Source organism: Octopus bimaculoides, chromosome 10 (genome assembly GCF_001194135.2).
Source record: "Octopus bimaculoides isolate UCB-OBI-ISO-001 chromosome 10, ASM119413v2, whole genome shotgun sequence".
Classification (NCBI taxonomy): domain Eukaryota; kingdom Metazoa; phylum Mollusca; class Cephalopoda; order Octopoda; family Octopodidae; genus Octopus; species Octopus bimaculoides.
Genome location: NC_068990.1, coordinates 44,951,162 through 44,957,509, shown reverse-complemented (window position 1 = coordinate 44,957,509; position 6,348 = coordinate 44,951,162).

The following is a 6,348-nucleotide window of genomic DNA, read 5'->3' as shown; positions in this document are numbered from 1 at the left end:
TAATAATTGTTTATTGGGATTAAAAACAATAACTAAGGCTTAATTTTCTATGTGATTTGATGGAAGAATTTTTTTCTCACCAATGAAGTCCCTGTGATGGCTATATTTTGCTGGTTTAAATGTTAAGAAGTTTCTTAGTGTATTAAAGTTTCTGCAAGTAAATGCCATTCCCTTGATCAGAAATTTTCATTTTTTTTTTCCTATTTTGAGACTAGACACAAATTTGATATATGTTGGAAAGGTATATAATAGATCTATGTATTAGTGAGCCCTGTTTTATTGCCCTATAAAGGAAAAAAAATTGACTTTTGCAAGTTTAGAGCTTGTTAGTTTGACAAAGTATATCTCATAAATATTAAATATAAATATCAACCCTCCATACAAAACACTGCATTGAATTATAAATTGATAATAGTGATTTATTTTATTTAATATAAACTTGTAGGTATTATTGATTAGCTCCCTCTTGTGATTTTGATTAAAATGGTTGCAGACATAGTTGTGTCTTCAAGAATCACTCTTTGCAACTATGTAGCTTTGGGTTTAATCATACTGTGTAAAACCTTGGGCAAGTTTCTTCTAGCATAACATTAGGTGAATCAAACCCTTGAATGAAATTTGGTTGACACAGCCTTTGTGGAATCTCATCTGAGGGACTGTTTCTGTTCATAGGTCGTAGGCTTATGCTGTCACTTTGTTTAACACCACTACAACCTGGTCCTTGGGTACTTTTAGTGAAGTCCATTCTCTTGCAAGCATTCTGGTTTGAGGATAACTTGCTCCTTTTCTCTGATCAACCTCAAAAGATTTGGAAAGGATCATGAGTGCTGTTTTTCCTTTTCCAGCACACAATACAAACTCCTCCTCCTACTACTACTACTAATAAAAAGAGGATAACTATTTTCTATACAGCAAATATTTTCAGTGTTTTTCACTTTAAAGTTGAATAAACATGTTTTTCACTTTCATTTCTGTTTAATTGATATCTCACAAAGAAATTTGTAGAATATATTATTAATTTAACATTAGTTTGAGTTTTGCATACATAGAATATTATTATTTATCCCTCTGTAAAAAAAAAAAAATGATTATTTTTCATATTATTCAACTCGGTACATTTAAATGGCAAAGAAAATCCTATCCTGCTGTTGTCAGTAATAAGTAAGTAATCTGATGTGACCCACCCTAATAAACTTGTTATTTAACCATTGGCAATATGATTCACTTTTGATACTACCAAATTTTAATTTTGTTTTTAAACTGCTGACAGCCAAGTTGGTAGTAAGGTATACGACACTGATGAAGTGGCTAGAAGTTTTGTATTCTGTCCATGACTATAATTAACTGCCAGTGACCTAATCTTCCTAGCTGTAAGTAAATACCAAACAGTGATATAAATTCATCAGTGGAAACACTATAACAAGTCTTTTGTTTTAATTTTCAGTCTTGAATTCAGCTCTTTCCATGACTAAGATTAGAAGAGGTGTTGAATCCTATTGATCTCACATGTATATGCTCCAGAAGGTGGCGAGCTGGCAGAAACGTTAGCATGCCAGGCAAAATGCTTAGTGGTATTTTGTCTGTCTTTACGTTCTGAGGTCAACTTCGCCTTTCATCCTTTCGGGGTTGATAAATTAAGTACCAGTTGCGTACTGAGGTCGATCTAATCGACTGGCCCCCTCCCCCAAAATTTTGGGCCTTGTGCCTAGAGTAGAAAGGAATATATATGCCCCAGAGTAATGTAGCTACTGCCATAGTCTTTGATCCTTAGACATGATAATGACTTCTGTTTTTTTCTAAAATTTTCCCACTCTTCTAAAAGTTTGTCTTTTTATAATTTTTTTTTTTCAATTTTGTATTTTTACACTATATTAATGTAAGAAATTTTAGAACTGAAGGAAAGTTTATTGTTGTTTTCTATGAGATCTGTTGATACATTCCAGACTGCTGCTGTAAAATACACCTTGAAAATCTTTTTTTTTTTTTAATATATATATTCAAAGCTATAACAATAAACTTATTGAATTTACATTTTACAATTACAATATTTTTATTTTGTAAAATATATTTGATTAAAAGAGTATATTTCTTTCATCATCTTTAAAGCTTTTATTCTACAGTTTCTTCACAAATTCTCTTTTTTCTAAGATAGTAAAAATGTGTTTCAGTATGAGTAATTTACAATGTGTAAAGGGAGTTATATATGAATAACATCAGAGATGAAGTTACCAAGTGGACAAGGAAAAAGGATCACCAGTTCATAGGTTGTGAGTTCTATTTGCTCCAGACATTTCAGTATACTTAATTTTCAACTGTCAAATCTGAGAATGTTGCCTTCAGTTAACTGGTGTTGTATCCTTGGGACAGATTTATTCCCCATCTGCTGAATGTTATTGAATCTGCTGACTGCATTGGTTCTTATGAATCTATGGTATAACAGAAACATTGTTGATAATGTAATTAACAGACTGTATGATTTAAGAAGACATTAGTTATCACATAATTAATAGTATTTTCAAATGCTGTAATGTAAGTTTAAACAAATTATCTTTTAAGCACATATGTATATTGGGAGTCTCAGCTTCAGATGATGTTTGAGTAGCTTGTGACTTAGTATCTGGCAAAATATAACAGTTTATATTATATGCTGATGCCAGTACCCAAAAGGTAATCTGGTGATTGATGACTTGTAGCAATCTTAATTCTCAAATGCAAATGAAATCATTGAAACCACTAATGCCATTAAGAAAATATTCAGCATCACAACAACTTTCTATTTCTGCTTTCCCTAAAATATGAGTCTTTGTGCCTTGTCAAAATGAAGCAATATTTATTTAATCAGGCATATGTTCTAGAACAAGAGAAAAGCTAAGCCTGCGATCTTGTTTCTCTCTCCATTTGATAGTATTACACTTCACTGACTCAATTGGTTCAAATGTTACAACTTTCCATTTCATCTCAAAAGTACTTGACCTTTGTGCCTCATTGAAAGAAACATATTTTTACTCAATCTTAACAAATATATATTCATTTGTTTGTTAGGATTTAACCAGAAGAACTACTCTAACCTTATAGCAACTTTCAATTGATTTAACTATATTTTTGTTTGTGTTTTTCATTCCTAACTATAAATAAAGACAGTTAAACACGTTGACCATCAAAAAATTTTAGAAGGAACAATTTAAGTTTTATGAAGTTGCTATTTTAAATAATAGAGGAGTATGTAGATTAAAATTTACTATAAAAAGAAACAAAACAAAAACAAAGCAAAACAAACTTACTGAGAAAATTAAAGAATATCATATAAAAAGATGCATATCTAAGCATACAAGATTTAGTTGTCTTGTTTAGCATTACTACATACATTCTTATGAACATACATAATCATTACCTTTGGCATTGATGAAATGAAAATAAGTAAAATATTTAAAGAATATTAAAAGCTAAATATAATATTTAAAAAAAGTTCTATGACTCTTGTATATAATTATGTTATTGTTGCTATTTTTATACAAAACAAATTGTCAAACCGCTCTATGATCTTGACATCCTTTTGGTGTTTTTGCAGATAAGTAACTTTCTGTCTAATGTTGCTGGAAACGGTGTTGAACACTGTGGAGGTAACCTCTGGATTAGGCAAGTCTGTGACTCTGTTTTAATTCTTTGGGAAAAGTTTGAATGTCACAGCATCTTGTTTTTATCCCTTCCCTATAAATGTTTGTTTTGATAATAATAAAAATAAAAAAAAATTCTGCTCAACTCGATCGTTCTGTCATACTTGCTTTAATTATTAATAAAAAAATGACAAGATTAATTCTAGCAATGAAAGATGAACTAGATGAAGTGAACATAAATTTTAAATGGTTTCTAATTAAAGGACAGGCCAACAATTTTGATTGGGGGTGGGGTCAGTCAATATGAGTGAGTCCAGTACATGACAGGTATGTTATTTTATCAAGCCTAAAAAGATGGAAGGCAAAGTTGACCTGAAGTATTGATAATGAAATCATTAATTAGTACCACAGTATTGCATTCCAAGTAGATGTGGAAAATTAGCATATTCAAATGCTAATTAATATCCAAATATCTGTATTTAAAAAATTATCGCACCTATGATAGAAAAGAAAGCAGACATAGACTGATTTCAGTCTTATTTCATGGTCTTTAGCAATAAGAAAGATATCCAGTTGTAACAACTGTTACTATACTTACTCCTACCAGTATACATTGTATTCATGCTTGTGTGATAGAAAAATAATGATTGCAAAGCAGGTCTAAAAAATATTATCAACCAATTGTAAATTTATCAGCTGGAGGTAAATATATGATCTGAGAAATACAACTGACAGATGTATATGTTATTAGTTTGTATATGTATAATGACATCATCATTTAAATGTCCAATTATCCATGTTTGCCTGGATTGGGTGTGGAATTTGTTGAGGTAAATTTTCTACAGTGAGATATTCCTGTTACCAGTCCTCACCTGTTTTCAAGTAAGGTAATATTCCTCATGGTGTGATATTGTTTTCATGGAAGATTGGATACAAACGACACCTCTTGCATGTTGGTGACGTTTGTTAACAGCTATTACATGAAATCAAGGCAAGGAGACTAACACATGCACATACATATATACGAGAGGTCTGATCAATAGGTATCCGGACTATTCCCATAGTAATGAAGCTAAAGCACACAGGTTGAAGCTACTTGACACAGATTGACCTTAAACTCTGTTGTGCATGCGCACTAAGTTTTAATATTCTAGCTCACTTCTGCTTTTTACAACAGTGCTCGGAAGGAAGTTGTGTAGCATGTGATCATCGCATTGACCATGACAGAGAAAGCTGTTATGATGATACCTGCTCAGAGGCCTACACAAAGTTGCAGAATGTGTATAGAGAGGAGTGTATGAGTTGCACACAAGTGTACAAGTGGTTCAGATGTTTCCAAGATGGCTGAGAAAATGTCGATATTGACGAACATTCTGAGAGACCCGCAACCAACAGAACAGAGAAAAACATTGCAGATGTGCATGCAGCTGTGGGGGGGGGGGATCGTTGAATCACTATTCATGTGTTATCAGAGGATGTGCAAATTACTTACGGCTCAGTTCAGACCATTATCACTGAAGATTTGGGGTAACCATATATCTTTTCTACACCAAGACATCTATTTTTGTCCCTGTGCCATACTTTAACCTTTCCACACCTGGCATAAAACCACCTCCCTCAATTGATGGCGTCTTGTCTTGTAAGTTACTTGTGCTGGTGCCATGAAAAAAGCACCTAATACTTTCTGTAAAATGGTTGGTGTTAGGAAGGGCATCCAGCTTTAGAAACCATGCCAGTGCAGACAATGGGCCTTGGCACAATCATCTGGCTTGTCCATTCTTTTTGAATCATTCAACCCATACATCATCATCACTGTTTAACGTCCGTTTTCCATGCTAGTATGGGTTGGATGGCTGCACCAGGCTCCACCAGGCTCCAGTCTGATCTGGCAGTGTTTCTACAGCCGGATGCTCTTCCTAACACCAACCACTCCGTGAGTGTAGTGGGTGCTTTTTACGTGCCACTGGCACAGTGACTAGAGAAGGCTGGCAACGGCCACGATCAGTTGGTACATTTTACGTGCCACCGGCACGGAAGCCAGTCAAGGCAGCGCTGGCATCGGCCATGTTCGGATGGTGCTTTTTACATTCCACCAGCACAGGTATCACAACTACAATTTCCATTTGATTTTTATTTTGATGTTGATGTACTTGACTCAATAGGTCTCCTCAAGCACAGCAGGTTGCCCTATGATCCAAGGTAAGCACAGCAGGTCGTCCTACGATCCAAGGTACTTTTGAATGGGCTGGGGCTGGTTATGCAAAATTGGTGTAGGATACAGCCATGAACTCACTTTATTTATCGAGTCTTCACGGTCACAGCTTATCTCCAGAGCTCTTGGTCTTTCGTCATTGCCTCTGTGAGGCCCAATGTTCTAAGGGCGTGTTTCACAACCTCATCCTATGTTTTCCTGGGTCTACCTCTATACCGGATTCCTTCAACTGTTTGGGAATGGCACTTCTTCAGACATCTTTCCTCACCCATCCGTAGTACATGACCGTACCAGCGCATACGTCTCTCTTGCACGCCACATCCAATGCTTCTTATGTCAAGCATTTCTCTCAGGGCGCTTACACTCTGTCGTGTGTGCACACTGACATTACATATCCAGTGGATCATGCTAGCTCCATTTCTTTCGAGCCTATGCATGTCCTCCGCAGTCACGGCCCATGTTTCACTGCTGTGAAGCATGGCAGTTTGCACACATGCATCATACAATCTACCTTTCACTCTG